The sequence below is a fragment of the Amphiprion ocellaris genome, chromosome 12 (assembly GCF_022539595.1).
Source record: "Amphiprion ocellaris isolate individual 3 ecotype Okinawa chromosome 12, ASM2253959v1, whole genome shotgun sequence".
Lineage (NCBI taxonomy): Eukaryota > Metazoa > Chordata > Actinopteri > Pomacentridae > Amphiprion > Amphiprion ocellaris.
In genome coordinates, this window is record NC_072777.1 from 24,958,384 (window position 1) to 24,982,081 (window position 23,698).

Below are 23,698 nucleotides of genomic sequence, written 5' to 3' on the forward strand. Positions count from 1 at the left end.
GAAAAAAGGGTTTTTTATCTTAGTTTATTGCATGGATTTGATCCTGGATTCAGACAGAACCCTTGTCTTTTTCATTATCTGCACAGTTCAGATTTATTTGCTCTGCAAGTGTCATTCTCTCATAGAACAAGATTTCTGAACAAGTTACACAAGAACAGTGACAATGATTCACCCCATATGTTCACACCTTCAGTTAAAGCATCAAGAAATATTTTGACAAACTAGTAAAGCTCTGAGTCTCCTGTGTGATCTGGTGTCAAGGTTACTAAGTCTGATCTCAACTATAGAACTTCAGTGTCCTGGCAGCTTAGAAAACAAAGCCTTCTAAAGGAGACACAGGTCTAGTAATACATTCTACATGTCAGTGATAATCATCCAACCTTTTCATATAACTCATCAAGGAGAGTGTGAAAAGTTCTGAGTACTAAATCAAATGATCCACAGTGGTTTAATGGCAGCAGCATCAGCATGGAAGATACAGGATATCTCCATGTTTCACCATAATGTAGACAGTATGGTGGATGTATAGTGATTTTGTCTGCTGTCAAAGGAGAAATAAGCTCTAAGAATGCAATTTAAACTCTTAACTTTTGAGCAAGATGCTCAGGATGATCGCTGTCGGCAGAGCAAGTTTATGTTTGAAGCTCATGTTGTACATAGAGGCGATTTAATGTGCTTTGCATAATTCAAAGAAAACAGCCTCCAAAGGAAAAATAACACTGAATAAGTAAAATAAGTAAGTAGGACAGTGTGCTTGTGCAGGACACACATTTTGTCTTACTGGATCTTAGAACACATTAAACAGGGAGGTCTGCAGGTCAAGGACTGTAGCATGTAACCTCAAAAAGTCTGGTTTGTGGCGATGCCGATGGCATAGAAGCTGGTATCAGCAGCACAAAAAAGCTTCATATTAAGCTCCAGGACTTTAAAAATGCTGCTGATCAAGAGTCAGTTGAGTTCAGCTGAAAAACAGCCAGTTCCCACATTATCATTATTGACCCTTAAACACTCTAAACTTTGCTCAGTGTTGCCTTTGTACTGATATTTGTCATGCTCTTTAACTAGCAAGCCTCTGATTTTTTTTTAAAAAAAGCTACTTTTTTGTGGCTGTACAGTAATATCATCACATTTCCCTTAAATGACATTTGAACTCCGTCTGTGTTTTTGCTCGGGGGCAAGGAGTGGCTAGAAAAGACCGACACTGCCCTTAAGATATTCTGCAAAGCCTTCCTTCCAAATCAACACAGAGAGTGAGAGCTCCTTTTGTTTTTTTGTACTTTTTGTTTTGACTTTCCACATCCCAGCAGAAAGTAGGTCACAGGCTGACCGAGGTGAAGTATGAGGCAGCAGTTTGCAGGCCGGCCCCTGTCGAGGCATATCGCGTCTCCAGGAAGCTTGTTGCAGAGGAGACGTTAAACACACAAGTTCCTGTTTGACATCTGTTTCCAGCGAGCCTCTCAGGCCCTGCCCTCGTGCTCGGAGGCCTCGTTTACCTAGACGCCCCATCGCCCAGGTTTGTCGGTTTAACTGCTCTGTAACCCCTTTCCTCCCCTCCCTTCCTAGAAACCAAAAAAAAAAAAATATTCTGATGACGCTCCTGCCGTTGACTCTGCGCCCAGAATAACGAAGTCTTGAGAGATAATATCAGGAAAGACAGGTTCTTACGCAGGCAGCTACCCTGCTAGACGGCAGACCCTCAGGGCTGTGAATAATTAACCAGGTGTGTATTTAAGGAGGCAAGTCAACTCTGTGTGTGTGGAGTACACCTGCTTGATGTGAATGATCACATTCTGCCGTTCCATACTTAAAAGTCCTCCAACTGCTGCTCGAATGAAGGCGTGATCTGAATGAAAAACCCGCTCGAGGAGTGAGCCATCAATGTGACATCTCCACTGGCACACTTTGGGGTTTGTTGTTTCCCCCAGACGGCTCAGCGACGGCTCTAATTTGTTTTTCCGTAATCAAGAAACCGGTGGTGAACCTCCGCCCGGCCCTCCACGGGCTTCCCTCCGCACACGTATGACGGCGGACACACGAGGGGTGTATTTTTAGCTCCAGGAGATACTGTGACCCGCCAGACATCAGAGGTCCAATCATCCTCCTACTACACCTTGCTTCACGTGAAACCCTAGATAGGCCGAGCGGCAGTTAGACAGCGAGCCGGCACCTCGCTGATGTCAGAGGCGAGGCTGAAAGGCAACACGACTGAGTGACACAGTCCAGGCAGAGGGCCAGCAGGGCACAGGAAGAAAGAGCCGGGCCACCGTGTTCCCGTGTCACACGCTGCTGCTCCCACTCGGACTCTCAGATCCACAGTCATGTGGACTCACAGCTCCGAGATGTGTTCATCGTCAGCTTCACCTTACACTGCCAAACATCCCTCCTCTCAGGCTATTTTTAACCCCTGAAATCACGTTTTAATAAAGGTCCCCTCAGTCAAAGATCTGTTTGATTTAGATTTGACTGACAGGGTTTAATACCAAGGGGCACAATTTGTGATATTGCGGATATTTTGGAAACCAGTTCTAATCCGATAAAGAAAAGCAATCTCATGACTAACGTTACGGTAAAGTAGAAGCTGTTTCCTCTCCAAACCTTCAGCAGTTTCAGGGTATTTTTTGCTCATGTCACAATTTTACTCACTGTGGGCTCATTTTCACTGCGATATGACATCATGCACCTCTAGCACAACCATGATTACAAGAAGAAAGAGCTCAAATAAACTGTGCAGTATAGCAAAGTTATTATTATGCCATTATTTCTAACAAATAAAAAAAGAAAAATTAAGTTTCTTTGATTATTTATTGCACAAAAATGCAGCATTTTCTAAGTGTCCCCAGGTGTTATCATTCCTCAAAAAATACTGGCTCTGCATACTGTTGATATTTTACTACTTACATTTTGAATTTGTTTCCATACTTATCTCTTATCTGCTCTGTGTAAATACAACCTGCAGTTTAGCCAAACAGTCGCTACATTTTTGTCACAAGACTGTGTTGCAGCTGAGTCACTAATGGATGCTTTGAGGAGTGCAGACTTTTTAGTTTTTACAGAATCTTGTTAGTGTATTTTTATTTTGGGCAATCTTTTACATATGACATTTAGGATACTGTGATTTTGATGAAATATCATGATTTTAAGCTTATATTTGGATATATTTACTAAACTATATATCACACGTGATAAGTTCAAAGGCCGTCAGAAAGCTGAATAGCCGGCAATTCTTTCTGTTTTTACAGATTATGACTCTGACAGATGGTGTAATTTGGATAATTTTTTTTTAAAAAAAGAAGAAGAAGAGCATACCTTTTAAAACCACGTGTGGGTTTAAGGGTTCAGAGAGTTAAACTTGTAAAATAAACAACAGTATTTAAAAAACCTGAAATTTTAATGTTAATGTGTCAAGTCAAATTTATTTTCTTGCGGTCAGGGGGATTTCTGTTGCGGGCCAGAAGCAATAACACACTGCAAAGATAGTTTGTTGAAAAGGAAGTTTAAAAAAAACAAAAAAAACCAAAAAAAAAAACAAAGGATATATCTAAGAAGATCACAAAAAATCTGTTGATTGTAAGGTCAAATGTGTCTCTCACATGGCCCAAAACTACATGCTAGAGTAATGAATTACTAATTAATAAGGCAGATTACTTTTTATCATCAATCTGCTAAAGAAAACAACTTCACTTCTTTTCAGTATGATCAAGGTCAGTCTTTGTAGCAGTGGAAAAAGCATGTATTCAAATAGTTTCAAGGTTTTTATACTCCTCTGACTTTTTAGTGGAAATATTTTACTTTTAATTTTGCTTCATTTATTTGACAGCAATAGTTATTTTGCAGACTTGAAAGAGGCACTCAACACATTTCATCACTCTTCTTAAGCTAAAGAATAGTTGTTTAGTACAAGTCCAAGCAGCCATTCTGTACAGTGTACTTTAAGTTTTGATACATTATGTCTGCTTTGCTTTTTCTGCACTTTGGGAGGAGTAAAAAAATGACTTCAGCTTGTAATAGATCTAACACTGGATGTGATTTGCAAAGATGCATTTTTATTTTGCACTGTGGAACACTGACATTAGATCTTGCAATGTATCAATAGAGGCTTTTGCTAAATGCCATACACTTAGTCATCATGCATTAGATGAAAACAGCCTTCTGCCCACTTCCTTCCTCAGCAGAGACAGTTATCCTGCAGTCAGGGATGTGATACAGTTAGATTTTATGAATATGTTTAAAGCCCTGTACATTTTCCTGTGTGGAAACAATGAGGGGTAGTAGGCGCAGCCGACATTTCCACTGATTTCTTTTTCTTTTTTGGGGGGGGGTTTGAAGCGTCACAGTGGGTGATTCACATTTTCCACTTACTGTAAATCTCCTTGCAGCTCAGGGTTGTCTGTGAGTAATTAATTTGCTGTTAGCATGACGTGCCAGCATCTTCAGAGTTTCTTCTGCACCAACTTGCATCTCACAAGTCAACAATCACATCTGACACAAGCTGAATCAATGCCAAAGTTGTCATACAGTAACATGTCAATATTCTTATTGAGCTGTTTACTCTGTGTTCAGTAAATGAATCATGATGCGGGCTGAGCGCAGCTTTCTGAGCACCAAACTGTGCCTTCCTAATGATCTCTTTGCTGTAAAACCAATTTAACCAAGAGAGATGAAAAGCTTCTACTCATTCTGTGTGATTGCACAGTTCAGGACTTGAGAATCTCAGCAGTATTGATACGGCTCTGATCGATAAACCATAAGCGTACTGTGCGAGAGATTCCGGGTGGAGGCTGGAAATAAATTTTAAAAACAAAAAAAAGAGAATCGGTTCTCTCGGAGTATGTGGGAGTCCGTGGGATGATGAAAAGAGAGGAGAGAAAAAAGAGCTGTGTTTGTTGTTGCTCCCCAGCGCTTCAGGCTGAGATCAGACTAATCAATAGCAGGGATAATGTGGAGATGAGTAGTATGACATCAATATTAGGCGCAGAGGCCCATTGTGCTGCTTTCCAGCCCGCCCTGTGCTGAGTAAACGGTGGCTCCCCAGGGAGAAAGACACTCATTGATGGGTCCCTTCAGCCTCCCGTCTCTGTGCATTGTTGAGTCTCCCATACAGACCCAACTCATCAACAGGGAGGGGTCCTACCTGCTCGCCAACAGAGGAGGAAGAGACCCGGTCGATGGGCGGTTAAATACGACGACGTCTCGGCGGTTTTGCGACATTGACGGACTCTCACCCCCCTCCTCCGTACCACTCTCACGCCCAGAGTTTTTATTGGATTGTGAAATAAATCAGAGAGCTTCTGCTGGGACGATTCCTGTGGGTGATTGAGTGGTCTTCCTGCTGGAAGGTTAGAGTTTCACTGAGACCTGATGATTTTACAACAGCTTTCATCCTCCCACTGGGAAAGAGTTAGCACGAGAGTTTGGTTTCAAAATGAAATGTATACAGTTTAAAACTAGGAATCGACAACTGTTCTTATAAACTGACTCATTACTAAGTTTATTATTATGATATGACTAAGGTATTACTATAAAATTTTGATGTGAACTTACAGTAAACCGTCAATGTCAGTAATTGGGTCGACCAGTCAGTGTAACGGTCTGTGTAGCGTTTGTGATTGTTGCAACATTTTTGACATTCACGGTCCTCAGAGGAAGAATCGTCACAACTTTGGTGATTTTCTTCTTTCTTTGTCAGCACGAAAACGACCTTGAATTTTTGGATTTTAAGTGAAATGTCTCAATATCTGATAGGTTACACTGGAATAAGGTTCGGCTTTTTGTTGTCCCCAGAGGATGGATCCTAATAATGTTCTCACATAAGCGTTCACTTATTCCGTGAAATATCTCCACATCTGCGTCATAGTCTGGCACACAATTTGGTATGGATATGCTCCCTAAAAGATGTATTAAAGGTAATAATGGCGATCCTTTGACATTTTGTCAGCTTTAAAAGCACAGAAATATAACGTAACCACACATGTGGTGTTTAGTTTGGGTTACTTAATGAATAAGTCCTTTCAAACAGCCGCCGTAAAATTCCTGATTCCACACGATGATGATGATGCGAACCCCCTCTTTACTTTTCCATGTGATTATTTTCCCTGCACTCGCTGCACACTCCTTGAAGGGTAAATAGCCTGACCAAGTTGGCTCTGCTTCAGACAGCGGGGCTCTTCCAGGAGCTGCCCAGCAGTTTGATGAATGGCTGCGTTTCCCCCGTGGTTCCTGCAGCAGCAGAGCAGGTAGAAACGATAGGAATTCTCATCCTTCTCTCAACATGGAGTAAGACAGGAAATCTTCTGCCGGTCATCTCTTGAGCTGATGCCCTGCAGCTTCTGTTTAATCTCAAGAGGAGGAGAAGCAGCAGTTTAAGTTTCTACACTGCAGTTAGAAAGAACTTAATTTTCTAATCTGCTGATGAAGCTTTTATGTCTGTAAAAGAAGTTTGGTTTTGCATTGATGTGCATATTTTCTGCATTATATCGAGTTAGAATCCTGTCACTTCCTTTGTTTGTTAGGATGCCTGTGATGTGGTAATTTATCATGTGTCATCTGCTAACAGGCCGGTGTTTTGACAGTAAACAGAATAACTGTCACTTTGAATTAGGGTTGCAAGATTATAGCTAAAATCATGAGCATGGTTATATTGTTAATTTTGGCATCATGATATTTGTCAAACTTTTTCCATCTTTTGTAGCAAACTGCCTTCTCTCAGAACCAGAAAAAAATAATTGAGTAAATCAGCAAATGAGTCACCAACAGTTATAATATTGGCTTAATCACTTAAATCATCTATCAGACAAACATGTCATGCATTCTCTGATACCTGCTGCTTAGATGTGAGGATTTTCTGAAACCGTGTTTTGAGCTTTCGGTTGGAAAATTGATGGCATGCTAAGATGAAGAGCTTGGGCTCTGAGAAGTTGTGGTTCAGATTATTAATTTATGGATTAAATGATTCATCAGCTAAAAGAAAAAAGATCAATAGATCGAGGAAAGATGAAAACAAGTGTCAGCTGAAGAAAACTACAATCACTTCGATCACTTTGCTCCTATGAAAAACTGTCCACTATACAAATACAGTTTGGCAATATAATATCAACAGTTCACTTTAGCTTTTTTCAGAGCTTGCAACTGTGTCTAATGGTCTTCTTTAGCCAAAAACTGAGTAAAGTTAATCATTTGGGTAAATCGTGAAACTTTTTGAATAAAGTATAGAAAGTTTTCTTCAGGGGAAAAACCCAAAATGTGATAAAGCTGGAGCCCAACTAATTTGCAAGAGGTTCAAAGCTCTGGAAAAAGCTAATAAGAAGAACTTTAGATAAGACAAAAATGCCGTTGCCAAGATTATGATTAAACATTCACATTTAGCATTGCAAGTTTAGATACAATCATTATTTAAATGTATACATTAAAAAAAGTCTAAGTAAGCCTACCTATGCCTGGTAATTGCTAACAAAAAGCAAAAAGAACAATCATTATGACATGATTTATTTTGCATCCCCAGTCCAGTGCATTATGCCTGCCAATTGTGTTGACAATGGACAACTGTGTAGCATCCAGAACTGACACTCACAAAGTAGTGTCCACTTTAAGCAGCAAGAGGGGAAGTAATGGATGTGCAGGATATATCATTTACAAAAACTCTAATCAGGTAGCCTTAAGATTGAGAAATAATTTCCAGAAGAGACCTGAGAACATGAAACATTCATAAAGATACAAGCACAAATCAGCACACAAATTTATAACGGCGCAAAAGCAGTTGCAAGAGTTATGAAAAAAACATCAGCTCATGAATCTTTAGAGTCTCTAATGTGTATAAAAGAATCCAGCTTGAGGTCAGTTAGCAGTTAATGCCACTGAACAGTGCAAAACCTGAAACCAGATCTGCAGAGGTTAGTGAGGTTAAAGGTGAGGTTTAGGTTCATGTTTGTTTTTTTTTCACCTACCTTCACCAAGTAATCGAGTTGTCTAACCTTAACCTTGAATGAAAATATTTTTAGACACTGTCAATGCACCTAATGGGGTTTTTCCAGAGCATTAAATCTCTGGTGAAAGATCTGTCTCGTTTGAATTCATGCATAATAGGGATCCATGCAGTAGGTTTAAGCTGATCTTGAGGCAGAAATAAGCCACCAGCGGGTGAAGACAAAGACTAGATTCTACAGCATTGTTTCAAACCTCCGTTGAAATAATTAGCGAACGTGTAACAGACTCATAAATCCAGTCTAACACAAAGAGATTCCTCATGTGTAAGGTGGAGAGTCAGTTGGACAGGCACACTGACAGACCTGAGTCAAAGCTTGAATTGATGACTACCCAGGATGCTCCTCTCTGCCTTCCATCCCCCCTCGCCTCACGCCTCGCCCCTCTCAGCGGAGCGGGGATACCCGACGTAATTGGTGGAGCTTTGAAGTGACGCCGCTCCACTAAGCCCCTCAATTCAGCACTTAGCACTTAACAATGCACATTTCTTTCATCTGCAAAGCCAATTAATTTGCACCATGGAGTAAAATTTCAAAGAGCGGCTGCACAGAGGGCCGTATATATATTTTTCAGATTTTTCGCCGGAGAATGGTGTTGCGTTACTGCCAGACAATGCATCTGCTTTGTATTTGAAGTTCTCACTCGAATGAATTACACTGTCATCAGAGGTGGCCGCATAGGCAGGGTAACCAGTTCACTTCAGGAAACCAGTCCGGTTTTACCCCCACAGCGCTTCACGCTGCATCAGTGTTTGTTGTAGTTCTTGTTGCAGAAAAAAAGTATCACCAAACAACAGACGGCAAGTTCAGTCTCGTCACTGGAGTTATTTATTGTGTCAAGAGACAAACAGTCCCTGAGAGTCATTCATGCAGCACTGAGATGTACTATTAGGCTTGTGGAACATTTTCTGACTCATTCCTGGCTTCCTCCTTCATATTATGACTCAGAGGCACAGGGTGAAAAAAAAAGTTTCAGACTTCAGAGCATTCTTCTGTGTGTATGTTTGTGTATGTGAGTATGTCTTCCTATATTTGTGTGGACAGATTTCTGTTCAAGACCAGCGCAGTGGGGGCATTTCTGTATTCTGGTACAACTTCAAAAGGGCTCAGGATAAAGTCAGGGTTACAGTTTGAGGTTTTATTTGATTAAAGTTAAGATAAAGGGCTTGGAAATTCTTTGCTGTATCAGTGAGTGGCCTCATAAAGCGATTGCAAGCCCTAGTCATAAAATGATCTCGCCAGATTACAAACGTAAAAAGAACCAGAACTGCCCCAAGATACATTTCTGAAATAGGTGCTCACATTACTGCAGCTGTTCCAAGAAGTCACTGTACATGTGGTTTATTTAATGAATTATTTATTTCAACATTTGGAAGTTAAATTCATGAAATATAGATTTGTTTTTGGATTCACTGCAAGTTGTGCATTTATGAAAGGGTTAATCCTGTCACCACCTTATTCCCACTGGGTGTAGAAGCCTTTTGGGCATTCCAAAAATCCATTTCTGCATGTTTTTGTCTTTTCTGTTTTGTCTTTTTTTGTTGTTTAAAAGCAAGCAGAAGAATCTTCCGTGTGCTGAAGGCTTCCCCGGAGATCTTACGGACATTCTGATTGTCACAGCAAAAGCACATGTGGTACTAATAACATTAATGATAGATCTATTCCAGGGAAACCTGCCATTAAAGTCACCTGCATAATAACAGGGAGCACCTAAATGGAATGCAGCCATTGTCAACATTAGTAGTTCCTCCTCTGCTTTCTATGCTGTGAAGAGTCCAAATGTACACAGTCATAAACCAAGATCACAGTTACTAACCTAATGAAGGTGTGTGCTTTTATGCACCTCAAAGCTTTTAATACCATCACATGGAGCACTTGTGGTCATACAAGTACAGAGAAGACATGCAGTTAAATGTAGTTAGCAAGATCTAAATTCAGAAAAAGCTCCAATGATGCAATATGTGCATGAGCTATAACAGAAAGCAGTCATCAAATCATCATTTTAAAAACATGTAGCAGTATCTATAACCAACTAATGAATCAGTAAACTCCACTGGTAACATAATGTTCAGACTGCCATATGACCACTATTGCCAAGATTAAAGGATTTTGCTGAAATCTCTGCTAAAATCAAAATCTTCACTTTCTGCAACATTCACACAAAGCATGAAATCATGTGTTTAAAAAAAAAACTGCCTTTCTGTGATTAATTCAGTTACCATCCATCTTACCTAATAGTCAGATGTGCTACACACCCATCCACCACCCTGACATCCTCACCCTCACTTTCTGCATTGTACATAGTGTATGGGCAACACTACTAATGCACTGGCATTGCACTTAGCAAATGGATATAAATCACAAAGTGTTGAGTCATCCAGTATGGATGAATGTTGCTTGTAATAGCTCTAGGGTCCAAATATACAGGAAGCTTCATGGATAAAACAGGTGTTTAAAATGGAGGTACATCAGTACAGAAAGCGAACAGGACATACATAGTGGGAATACTTAAAGGGATTACTATACTGTGTACCTGCATCCCTCAAGCAATTAACTTCATTGATAGTTCATTTGATATAAATATATACGATTTAATTTTCTCTGCTATGTGTTCAATACAGTGTAAATGAAGACATGATACAAAATAATATCAGGATGATTGGGATCAGCTCATCAAACAGAACATTGTGAATTTTGTCTCACACTCATTTCATAAGTTCCTGAAACAAGATAATTTGTCCTGGAAACAGGTTAAAATAACTTAACTTCTCTGACACATTTTCAAACTTGTGGACAGCGACTGATGTTATTGATTTTGGGAATCTAAAGATTTATGAGACAGGTCCTTTTGGTGCTAAACACACTGCTCACACTGACTAATCCCTCGACACAGCACGGACATCTCTCATGGGCACATGAATGTGGGTGGCCCTGCACTGCTCTGTGGGAATGGGGAAGTGAAATAGAGTCCAAATGCCCCCACCTCCTCCCACTCCTACTGCCGCCACCTCCATCAGTGCACAGTGTGTGAGTATAAGAATGGGAGGGGATGCATGTCCTGCGGCAACCCCGGTGCTTTGTGAGCTGTTTACGAGGCTCCTCTGTGGCCCTTTTCCACCGTCCCAGCCTCCCCTCCCTCCCGCCTCCCGCCTCCCGTCACCTCGTTGCAGAGAGTTTGTTGTGACGAGCCCGAGCAACTGTTTGAAATAAGATTACGACAGTCACACAGGATGTGAAAGAGTTCAGAATAAGTCAGCTTGTCACATACCATTAGGTGATATTCGGTCTGTCGTATTTGAATTACAGAGCAAGTCAAGCAACGAGGAGTAAAAACAAACTTAGAATGTATGTTTCTGAAGGTATCCTACAGTCCTGAGGCTAAACAGCGGCGGTCGTCGTAGCTTACATCAGCTCTTCCCTCAAATAACCTTCAGTCGGTGGAGGTCTGTTAAACAGACCGCGACTCACTGCAGGCTGTTGCCCTGACAGGTGAAGTCTGGGCTGGAGTTTTTACGAGTTCTGCAAACTGCAGAGGTGGGAAAAGTTCACCAAATGAGGCGAGTGAGGACCAGAGGCACTGCTGAGCCACACTAGTAAACTGAGCTCATGCTGAAGCTTGTGTCCACACAGATACTGCCTCAAAACTCACTGAAGGAATGCAGAGTTGTCACACTTTCAGTACCGACTCATAGTGTTTAATGAAGCAAAAGAGGTACTAGAGAAACAATTTTCAAGACATTCGCAGGATAGTTGTTTGATGTGGTGGTATAGCAATGAAACTGATATATACAGTCTTATACACAGTATGTGGCTTTGACTGTGGAGGATGTTACTTTTAACTGCTTTTGCACAACTTTTGCAGAAACATACAGTATGTCTGATATATCCTGCTGAATGTTAAAGTCATCAATGTAGAGTTGAAACAAAAGTTAGATGTAGCTTAAAAATGTCACATTTTTTAAGATCTTAATAGCATTTAACCAAGTTTTATTAGATAAAAAGAAAAAAGAAAGCTCTATAGCAATACTGCATTTTTAGATATTTTCAACGTCTGCAGTCCAAATCATAAGTCTCCACTTGTGTATGCATGATGCATGAGATATATTTTTTACAGCCTGTTGTATGTCATAACCTGATTCAGGGTGACACATTCACATACACTGACATGACAGCACACATCAGTGAAAACAGTGTTGAATTTGACTAAGCAACCAGTACTGGTGGTGTATGAGTTATTTGATATTGGCACAACCTCCGGTATTCTGCTCCGCTCAACAAAGAGCAGCAACAACCTGTAGTAAACCGTCCAACTTTCACTGAAACGCTTCCAGTTCTACATAAGCCTGTTTGCCAATATACTGCCTGGAGCCAAATGTGGAAATATTTTACTCACCGTACTGAGAAAACAGTCTCAGCAGACTAACCAAAAACACAAAACTGATACCGCAGTGTGCACGTTCTCACCATTCCACACGTGACCAATGAATTTTCCTTTATTGCTTTAATTGTAGGTGTTAAATAGCAGCACAGTTTCTGGAAAAGTGACAGCGTTCAAATGCTTGTGCACTTTCAGGTCATATTCTCATGGATCATTGCTATTGATCAATGCTTTCTGGTGTGATGAGATGTATAAAAGTGCGACTGGGCCTATACTTGATGGCATTTGCAGCAGCTGAGGCCGGAGTGTGCATCCATAGGGTTATTGAGCTCATGTGGGCTGAGCGTCGATGGGCGGCTATACATTAGGACTTATTGAGCAGGGAGCTGGGGCTGTGCACGGGAAACTGGGACATCAGTAGGGCTTCACCATGGATGGAGGGCAGAGAGGGCAGCTGGTTAGGGTTGAATACCTACTTCTGACATGTGGAACAGGGCCCATTCATCAGCAGCGGGAAAATAAATCACCTGCTATCACATTATCCCTGAATACGTGGTTTTATCTCACCGTGGTGCGGAGAGCTCAGATATGCTTTGCATCACTGAAACATCCTTTTCCCGTGTGTTTCCTCATCTGCAGCACATGTCTGCTTGTTCGGTTTTCCCTGTATGACAGTTTTCCTGTGAAACTGCACTGCTTTCCTGATTCACTGTGAGGAAATAATCATGTTTGGCCTGAATCTTTTTCTGTTATCTCTTACATTATGCACACAATGGGAATTTTTGTATTGTAGACATCTTGCTTGCCTGAATGTAAAGCATGCTAGTGCTATCTAACAGGCACAATAGACAAAATAATGACCAAAACATGAACAATTTGGGGGGGGGAAATGTTATCTTGTCACTTCATATTGTCCCTAATGATATTTCTGCTACATAAGAAGATGACATTAACATACTTGTGTTGCTTATTATTTAAATGTTGAAATAATAATAATGACTATTCTGATTTAACAAGGCTTGGATCTTGTTTTGACCTCCATTTCTGTTAGTAATAATGACAATGTAGTCACCAGGTTAACCTCTTTATACTTTCCAAGCTCAGAAAACCCTTTCGAAATAGTGTTTTAATAGCCACTATGGTGTGATCTTCGGGTCAGGGTTAACTGCTGAAGACTGATGACATCTGCAATAACAGAGCTCTTGGTTCAAATTGAACTCATTGTGCTCATTATAATTGTGTGCTCTTAGCTATTATCACAATTTCAGGGGCATTCACCTTTAGTTTGACCTCCAGTGTGAATAATTCATATGAACTGTGGACTTCTTGATATGAAAAAAAGATAAGGAATCATAACAAAGCTACTAAAATGAGATTCAAGCTGCAGTGAATGGGAATTGTACTTTGAGGGTAAAGAGGTAACTACTTAAGGTTGATATAGTTACTGATATAGTTTCTACTAGAAAACAGAAAAAAAGACTTGAAAAGGCTAAACTACTAAAGCATCTGAAACTTGCCTTTTCAGGCATATTGATTGGCTCACTCAAGCAGAGTAACTTGCATTTGAAGTCCTGCATTCCTCCAAATATCCATGTCAGCTTTGCCATTATCTAGCACTTTGTTGTTTTCACTGTGGCTGCTTTCCACTGCCTATATCTACAGGTTTGCAAGATTTTAGGGCACAGATAAACTCAAAATTGTAAAATAAAAACAAAATAAAACAAACCAAAACAAGAAAAAGATAAAGAAAAAAAAAGTGTACCATTCACCATATATGTTCAAAAACACATGTGTTGTTTATTTTGGTAGGATTTCTGGGGTATCCATTGGCTTGCAGCAGGGCACTGAGCCAAGCATGATGGAAAGATGATATGAGAATAGATCCCAGGTCCTAAGGTGATGCTTTAAATGTATTAAAGAGCAAGAGGTTGAAGCCCAGCCGAGCCAAGCTGCTAAATGTTAATGTTTTCCGGATTCCTGACAGGTAGAAGAGTTTGAACTGGATAAAAGCCTGAGGGAAAGTTCATGCAGTCTGAGTGTGTGGTAATGTTTGTCCCCACCCACCTCAGCAGATTAGCTGTGCAGTAAAGAGTGTGCAGGGCAGAATTTCCAGGGTTTCTGTGAGACATATGAAAGAATTTAATTAGACGCTGTTCATGACAAACTTGTCGTTTCTAACACTTGCTGCTGAAGTCCCCCTTCATAATCCCGCCATTTATAATAAAACATGCTCTCCTGTTCCATAATAAGGCTGACAACTGTATACAGCAAATCATTTTTCAAAACTGTAAGATGCAGAGATTTTTCTTTTTTCATAATGGAAATGTAAAGGGCAAAAATAATGACAGATCAGACATAAACCCAGCATACATGAAGCTTTTTATGTTTATTTTTGTCATCTGGCCAGTCTGGGCCATTATAAATCCATTGAAGGATTAAGCGGCTAAATATAGCCTCTTACGATAGGGGACTTAGTGCACAGTCAAAGCCATAAACAAACAAATGGCAATTTCTCTGCGGCCCAGTCTGCCAGCATTTCAGGGAGTAATTTGTGGTGTGCAGAGAGGCTGACCTTGGTCAGGAAACAGCGGCAGGATAAAGAAGGACCATTTAGCCCTGTTTGGAGCTTAAGAGTGGCCTTCTCGCAGGCCGTGTCCACTGTGTGGCAGCTGCACGGCCACAGACGAGCTAAAACGATTAAGACGCTCGAGCGGAGATGTGCATCAATCATGCCTTCCAAGAACTGTGTGCCACTAGAAAAGCCAATGTCCTCCCACAGACCACCGTCCAACGTGTCATTTCAGCCAACGCTGTGTCTCATCTGCAAATAGCAGCAGCTTGCCTATGCGTTTTTTTCCCCCCCCCGAGGTTCCACGGGGCTGATCTGAGAGGAACACTGGCATCCTCCTTCACTAGTCAGCGTAGTGTTTGCTTTGCACTTGACTTCAGGCTGAGGGAGAGTGGCAGCAGAGGTTGACCTTTAAGGCAGAGCGCAGGGCAGCATGTCTCTGAGCATTTCTGTTCTGAGTGAAAAGTAGTTTTAAAGTAATGTGGAAATGTTCTTTTCTGCAACAAGTCTGTAGCACATCAAGAATGGTATTTTCAGCTGGTGGACTAAATTGGGGCTGCAACTAATGAATATTTTCATAGTTGATTAATCTGTAATTTAACTGACTAATCATTCAAGCCATTTTAGTATCAGAGATTAATATATAGAACTCCACTAATGTAGCAGCAGTAATTAAGAGCATTTAATAGTAGAACAATCATGGATCAACAAACTAATGAGACTGAGGGAAGGTTCTTAATCTAAATAATAAATGAATGTCTAAAATGAGAAAATAAAATCGGAAAACCCAAATAAGGATTTTTAAAGAGTGTAGGAAGTTTCATGTCTGATTGGAGAATTTTTCTGCTGGAGGGAGCAACAAACAAATCAATAAAAGGTCAAAAACAGTTAAAACATATCCAGAGATATTCACTTAAAGCCTAAGGGGAACAAAACATTTAATTTTTTTGCACTGACACGTGACTGTCAAAATTATTAGCACATTATTTTTAATAATCGCATGACCATCTGAACCTCAGACATTGACAGGCGGGTTTGAAGGCAAGTTGTATTTTTAAATAATCCTCAAAATGACACCATTTATCAGAGACAGAAACCATAAAATTAAAGAATCGTCAAATAGAAGTTTGAAGTTACCGTGTTTAATGTGTTAGCAAATAATAACCTACTTATAAATGAGCTATGAAGGTCTATGGGGAACTTAAGTGTTGGGTGATAATGGTGTGTCATAATACCCACTTGTAAACAGCGTTGGTGCCTAGTTTAGTGGCCATTGTCATTTAGTAGACCAACTTAGCTACTTTCGTAGTTTACTAGCATAAATTAGCTACTTTTGTTGTTTTTCTGTGCCTTAAATTAGCTACTTCTTTTGTTGTTTCAGCTGATAAGAAACCGCCTCAAACTCACAGGTTGACTGCATAATTATATGATGATAAAATAGAAATGTGTCCCCATTATCTCAGGTTGTTCCACCATTTTAACACTGCACACTTGATCCATAACAGTACTGATTAGTGCAGGTTCAAAGAACGAACAGAGCACCTCTCTGAACCTGACTTTTACAGGGACTGATGGGAATTGGTTACAAATCTGACCCACTTACAATTAAAATAAACCATTTGCATATGAGTAACATTAATTCCCCTTTGATTGACTGGTGAATGCAACAGTGCCTAAAAATTTCCCTCAGCCACTGTTTTCATGTTTGCTCTGAAAGGGAAATTTACATGCAGGGAAGCAGCTGAATGCTGAATGGCTTCTGTCCTATCAAGAGATTCTCCTTTTAATAGACGGTTGAGTGTTTATCTTTATAAGGAGGTGTTGACAGATGGCGATATGAACATTCAGTTTGGCATTATTTTCATCAGTCAGCCTTGCTGCTCACAGCCGTAATGACACTAACAAATGGCAGCACACAGGCTTATCTGCACTCACAAGCTGCAGAGTCATTGCTAACACTGACAACTGAGGGCTTTAATGCTGTATTTTTATGTTAAATTGGATGTTTAAATCAAACAAAGATGTGCTGTCTGTATGTGTGAGTGTATATGTATATAATAAATCACATCAGAAGAGGATCAATATGTGAAAGCACATAGCCCAGCTCTGACTTGCTGTGTGCTGCCTATAGATATGGTGCTTTCAACTGATTATTGGATTAGTCATTTCCAGCCGTGATGGAAAAATCAATCACGCACTGCTCAGAAAAATGTCATCCACACTACATACTATATTTAAGTGTCAGCGCTGTGGTATGCTGATGCCGGAGCGTACGGTTGTTGGTGTGAGCTCAGGTTTCTTGCCTGAATGACTCGTCCAAAAAACGCCCACCGTGCTTTTGCACTCAATGCTCCTTCTCCTTGAACTTGTTAAAATTCAGTTTTTTAATCAAGTAGAAATCAATAGTCCCAGAGATAAATATTGATCTCTTCAGAGCCAAGAGTGTAACTGAGTTATTTGACCCGCAGCCTGCACCTTTAGAGCCACACACAACGTCTGTTTGGTATTCCAGCAGAACGAAGGCTTTGTGTGCAGCGTTCATGCTGCAAGGGTGTGAATGTGCTATTAATTTTGCAAACTGATGACAATACAGTACATAAAAATCACTAACTAATAATCAATAAATAACCATTAACTGGTGCTTAAATAACTAAATCAGCGACACTAATTCACTTGAGAGCAGATTGCTAGAACAACACAATGCCAATGAAACAAAATGTAAATATTGACTACTTTCTTAATGGATGAGTCTCAATTAAAGGTATTTCTACAAAACCAAGTAGGTGGTTAAATCCTTGTGTTTCTGCAGCTTCTTTCACAAAACAAACATGATTTTATAGGGAGAAAAAACAGCCGGACATGTGTTCTTCGTTCTGACAATTTGCAGTTAAAGTTGCGGTTCGACCATAAAATCCAAATCCATGGAAGGATGTTAAGAGATTAATCATGAGGCAGATGCTTGAGTGTGGCAGCACTGAAGCATCATCTATTATATACTTGAGATTTTGTTTATTTTATCTTATTTTTACCAATGACAACAATGAGATGCAGCTGAAAGCTCTGGAAAAGACTTTTAAATGGACCTTGAATTAGAATTGCTTTGTTGATTTTCTGCATTTTAACTTTTTCATAGCTGCTAATTGGTAATTCATTCATTCTTAATTTGTTATTTCTTGATATTTAGTCAAAATGTTGTGAAAATTTGAAGGACTTTTTTGGGTTTCATTAAAAAATACACTAGTCGTGTTTGGTGAACAATCATAATGTGACAGCATACAGCAAACATTAGCAGTCAGATTGCCACACGGTGTTTCACAGATTGCTCTAATGGCTGTATGACATGGCTGGCCCACCTCTGAGTAAGTAAATCACAGGCTGGTTACAAACACAGTAATTGCTCGGGGGAGGACTTTATGGCTGAGGGCTCGGTCCCCCCACCCTCCTGTTTGTGGAAGTATAAACAGAGTCAAAAAGGCAGAGATACAGTTCTTCCTCCTCCTACGCCTCCCTTCGAATATTTCCACTGTGACTTGTGATGCTCCGGGGTGTGAAGGGGTCTAATCAATAAGCACTGCTTTCTCTTCTCAGGTTGAGTCATCGAGACCGATGCCCAAAAAGCCACTAAACCACACTCTGTGTCACTTCTGCGCACACTTGAAACTGTAACCTTTCATTCTGTGCCCTCACACTTCATGCAAAGCAATTAGGACTCCTGCTGACGTACTTAGACAGCTCTGACAGACCTATGATACATTTTTTGCACTGATGCGTTACAACTGATTGCCATTTAAGAGGATATTGTAAATTTTATCTGCTAGTGGAGCTTAGAGTCTGTGCAATTTGACTTGATAAGCATATATAGAAAAGACACAATGCTAGATTTGCGACTGGTTCTGCAGCTACAGCAGTTCTCAGTCATGTTTAGAGAGAGCTGCATTCAGATCAGCGAAATCAGCTGACTAATGATTGCTTCGTATGAAACTTGCAAACTCTTGCATGTGATTCCGACAGCCTGGCTTCACCGAATACTGTGAAATGAGCACAGTGGTTACAGAAACCACAGATACATGCTGTGTATGGAGAGTGAGAAAGGTATACTTTCAGACTGCAGAGAGATTACACGGAGACACAAGGTGAAGGAGAACAGTGGTTGTGTGCACTGGTGTCATTGGTGCTGTAATATATCTCAATACATTACCTCTCAATGCACAGACATCGGTATCACTGATCTCTCTGGCAGATGCCTTTAAGACTCTCTACACTTGGTAACACATGGGCTACTCTCAGCAGTCAGTCAGCCTGTTGATTCCTGAATTTTGGTACATTTTGCAATTCTGGGGATGTATTTTTCAGCAAGTTGCACAATTATTGAGCCTTACATGTAATTGCATCTTTGTCTTGGAAAAAGAAAATATTTTAAGGTTCACTAACTTCCTTTTTTGGTGAACTTTTACCCGCATCAGGCTGTCTTTCTTGAACAGATGGAGTTAGTCCAGTTGTCATGGAGATGGTTCAGTTCAGTTATGTGATAATAAAATTTAAACAAGAAAGCAGAGACACAAAAGCACTAGTAAGTGGATCTTGAATTATGCTTTTTGACAACTTGCATAGTATTGCTAATTATATCTTTATAAGATGCATCCATTTTTCTTAGAGCTGAATAATGAATTTTGAGGAAGACATTTTGAGTTGGTAACAAAATGATATCCATATCATTCTTCACTTAATAAAAAAATAACTCTAAACACACATGTTCAGGCTTTTCTAAAGATAACAAAATATTTGATTAGAGAGAATAAAAAGACTAGATTAACAAGCATTTAATAGCTTTCAACACATCACTTTTCCATCTGAAGTTCCCTGCATGTATTTCTGTTTTTGTATATAGCTATGTGCATGTGTAACGTATCATGTCTCAAACTCTCTCTCACTAAATATCCAGTACAAAAGGTGTGAGATTCCTGTACAGCAGAGAATTTGTAATGCAGACAGCTGACTCTTAGTTTAGAAGTAAAACACTTGGTCAAGGTTTGTTTAAATATTCACCGCATAGTCATCTTGTTCAAAAGTATTGACCAAGTGTTTTAAGATACCCATGAAAACATAATTGTGCATGAGCAGTAAACATTTTTGAGCTAGTGTAAGGATGAAAATATAGACGCTTACTTGCTGCTTACTGATGAAATTAGAATATTGCAAAGATAGTGTTGCTTATAAAAGCACATTCAATATCCATGCATTGTCTATACACCGCTTAATCTTCTGTAGGGTCACAGGGAGGCTAGAGTCTATCCCAGCCGACTCAGGGCGAAGGCAAGGGGCAACCTGGACAGGTTGCCAGTCTATCATAGGGCTACACAGGGACAGACAACCAAGTACACTCACATTCACACCTATGGACAATTTAGAGTCACTAGTTAACCTCAGCATGTTTTTGGACTGTGGGAGGAAGCCGGAGGACCCAGTGAAAACCCACGCTGCACAGGGAGAACATGCAAACTCCACACAGAAACATCCTGGGAAAGCCGGGACGCGAACCAGGGATCTTCTACATTCAATATCAAAATTTCTTTCATATTTTTATATAATACTGCATGTTTCTTCACTCCTCAATCCCTCATGCAAACTCACTATAGACATTTTAAATCATGGGTACTCCTTTCTTCACGTTTGAGCAACATACCATATTGTTCACACAGCAGAAAAATCGCATGTTTTGTCATTTTAAGAGATGTGTGTACGTATGCATCTGTACTTCTGTAAACCACCAACTGGTCACGCAGTGCTTTCTCATGTGTGCATGCTGCGTCTGTGTGTATGTGTATATGCAACCTAACATCACTTCCCAAATTAGCTCCCCCCCCCACTATGTAGCTGCTGCCGCTCATCTGACTTGGTATGGCCATTCTCTGGCTGGGTATTGCAAGTGAGCTCAGCTTCAAGTGCTTCAACATGTGAATGTGTTGCAGCCCCCCTCCTCACTCGTCCCTCACACTGGCATCACTGCAGCCAGAGTAAACTGACAGCGACGGCTGTACAGAAGATCTCTAAACATGCAGTGCTCTGATGACATGTGGGTTTTTATGTGACCAAGCTGATTATCTTGGAGCAGCGTTGCCACAGACATGGAAGTCAGCAAGACAGTGACTCTTCAGACCGTGGAGGATTACTGTGGTAACAGTCACAGTCAGTCAAGGTTAGTTATAGGGTAAAAAATTAGTTGTGGAAATTATGATTTTGTCTGGAATTTCACTTTCAGGTTGTTAAGTTGTCAGACAGCTTTGATTAATAAAGAACATAACATCTCTGATAAGTTGGACTGTCAGGTCCAGGTCTCCATAGGTAGTTATTTTTGAATAACCAGTACCTGATCAGTGAATGTCAGGTTAGGTCCACTTTATCTTCAGTATAGCTGGGTTGCATTGCCTGTTCAGTCCTTTAACCTCAAAAACCTTTAATTCAATATGACTGATAGCAGTAGAAGTTGTGTCACAGATAGGATATTGCAAAATGTGTGAAATGACACTGCTATAGCAAAGGTTTGGTTATGTTAGAAAAACATCAGGGTCAAAACAAGCACTTTGTTAAGGATAGTGACTGTTCATCATCATGGTTTCAATAATAAACACGGTTCAGGTTATGAAACAGACTAGCAGCCTAGCAGCATTCTTATGTGTTAAAGTCCAGTGTTTTGCCCACCCATCATCCACCCCGACCTGCTCCCTGTGTGACTCTATAACTGCATCTCCTGACTTGCTCCTTTATTTCCATAATAGTCACTTCAGTTGATAGAGTTTGCCATCGCTTGCCTGTAATTATGTTATTTGGGGTCTTCTGCCAAATTTGTCTGATCGACCACATTTTTCATCAGGTCAAATTGTCTCTTTCTGATTAGGTCTCGGGTCAGTTTTGTGAGGATAATCTTTCCGTTTCTGTCCAAAATTTTCATCAGCTTAAAGGAAATTACAATTAAATTGACTTGAGATCAAATAAATAACTTTGATAAATAAGACTGAATAGATTAGTAGCTCACTGCTTTGTCAATGGATGTATTGTTTCATAAACTGTACTCGACTGATCTCATGATGTTTCACTGGCCCTTGAGTTAGAATTGAGTTCACAGTAAATGAGCTGCACTTTGCTCCCAAAGCAATACTCTGCAAGACTTGGTTGTCAGTGGTTATTTTCTGTGACAGTTTTCAGACATATTGTTTTTATTAGTGTTAGTTGTATGGATGGGTCACTGTATTTTATGCAGCCTTCTCAGCCTGATTTCTCCTGAGAGATTTTAAAATAGGGAGCCCTGCCTGTATAAATAAAGGTGCTTTGTCTGCTGTATCCATTTGATGCAAGGTGGTCCTCAAATTAAACTTCCAAATCTGTGTGCTTTGGTCAAAGGAGGACATTTAGGTGTCATCTTCTAACATGAATAAGTTGTCATTTTTTAAAAAATTCATGCTAGAAGAAAGCAAAAACTGCAAAGTGCATTGTTTTGTGAACAAGTAACAATATGATGTCCAGCTCCAGCCCTGCATTTTTAGACATGTTGAATATCTCTTTGTGCTCAACAAAAGGATATTATAATCAGTCATATCAGGAGATGTCTTTTTTTCCTCTCGCAGCCCTTTGATGTCAGCTGGGTATATGCAGTTGTTCCAGTTTTGCACATTTACCACAAGAACATATATATATATATATATATATATATATATATATTCTTAAAACTTGAGATGTCACACATGCAAGAGCAACGTGTGAAAACTGCTTTTCTTTGCCGTATCAACAGACTTGTACCCTGCAGCCCACTCGCACATAGACACATGATTGCACACGCACACCCACGCACGTACACATACATGCATACAGACGTGGCTTTTGAAGGTTTTGACGTGGGCGATGCCTCTGTGTCAACTCTTTCCTGTGGGGAGACTTTCCACTTGCCTTTTTTCCATGAGGGCTCTGAGCGTGAGCTTTGGTGAAATTGACGGTTGAATTTTTATCTCCACGCACGCGCTGAATTTATTGTTTCGAACGAAGCCTCACACCACAAAAACCCCTGCCCCTCCCGCTTCCACCGGGCCCCATTAATAATGCAGCACATAATCCGGTCCTGGGCACGCTCATGCTAGAAGCCCCTTCTCCTGCCAATCACCAGCCTAATTAGCACAAGATCTGCTCCTTTCTCGAGCTGCTGCTAGAAAGCTCTACACATAGCCTAATCCAATCCTTCAAAGGCCGTTTTCCCTCTTGGCAGTGACAGTTTTGGGGTGTTTTATCCCATCGTGAGTCGGTTGTCTGTACTTGCAAATTGAGGTGTCTGCAAACTTGTTTCTTTGTTGATTCAGCCAATCACACAGGAAGAGGTTTAGACTAAGAGATTATTGTGTGTGCAGGTGTATCTTGTCACTGTCTGTGCGAGGAAATGCAATAAGCAGCTGCTATTCTTTCTAGATTGTTTCAAAGACTTTGTGCTTGTTGTGCAGTACTGTGGTATTACATTTAAGACCGAAGCGGTGTCAGAGGAAAACCAAAACGGGTCTGAGTCACGATGGATTACACCAAAATGCTCAGCAGACTGAACTGAAAATCTAATTCAGAAACGTCAAAGATACTTGTTCTGAGATGTGTCGAAGATTAAACAAAAACAAATGAGACCTGGGATCATGTGAAGACCAGAACAGAGGCGAGACACAGTAGCTTTGCTTTAGATATTTGAAGCAGCGAGTCCAGTCTATAGATAACCCCAGTGTTTCTATCACATGTGCAGCGTGTTAC

The 23,698-nt window shown here is 40.3% G+C and overlaps 1 protein-coding gene across 2 annotated transcripts in view; it reads left to right on the top strand.

The window, feature by feature from the left end:
- Positions 1-23,698, top strand: part of bach2b (BTB and CNC homology 1, basic leucine zipper transcription factor 2b) — a 107,800-nt gene that overhangs the window by 35,458 nt on the left and 48,644 nt on the right. The window lies entirely within an intron of this gene.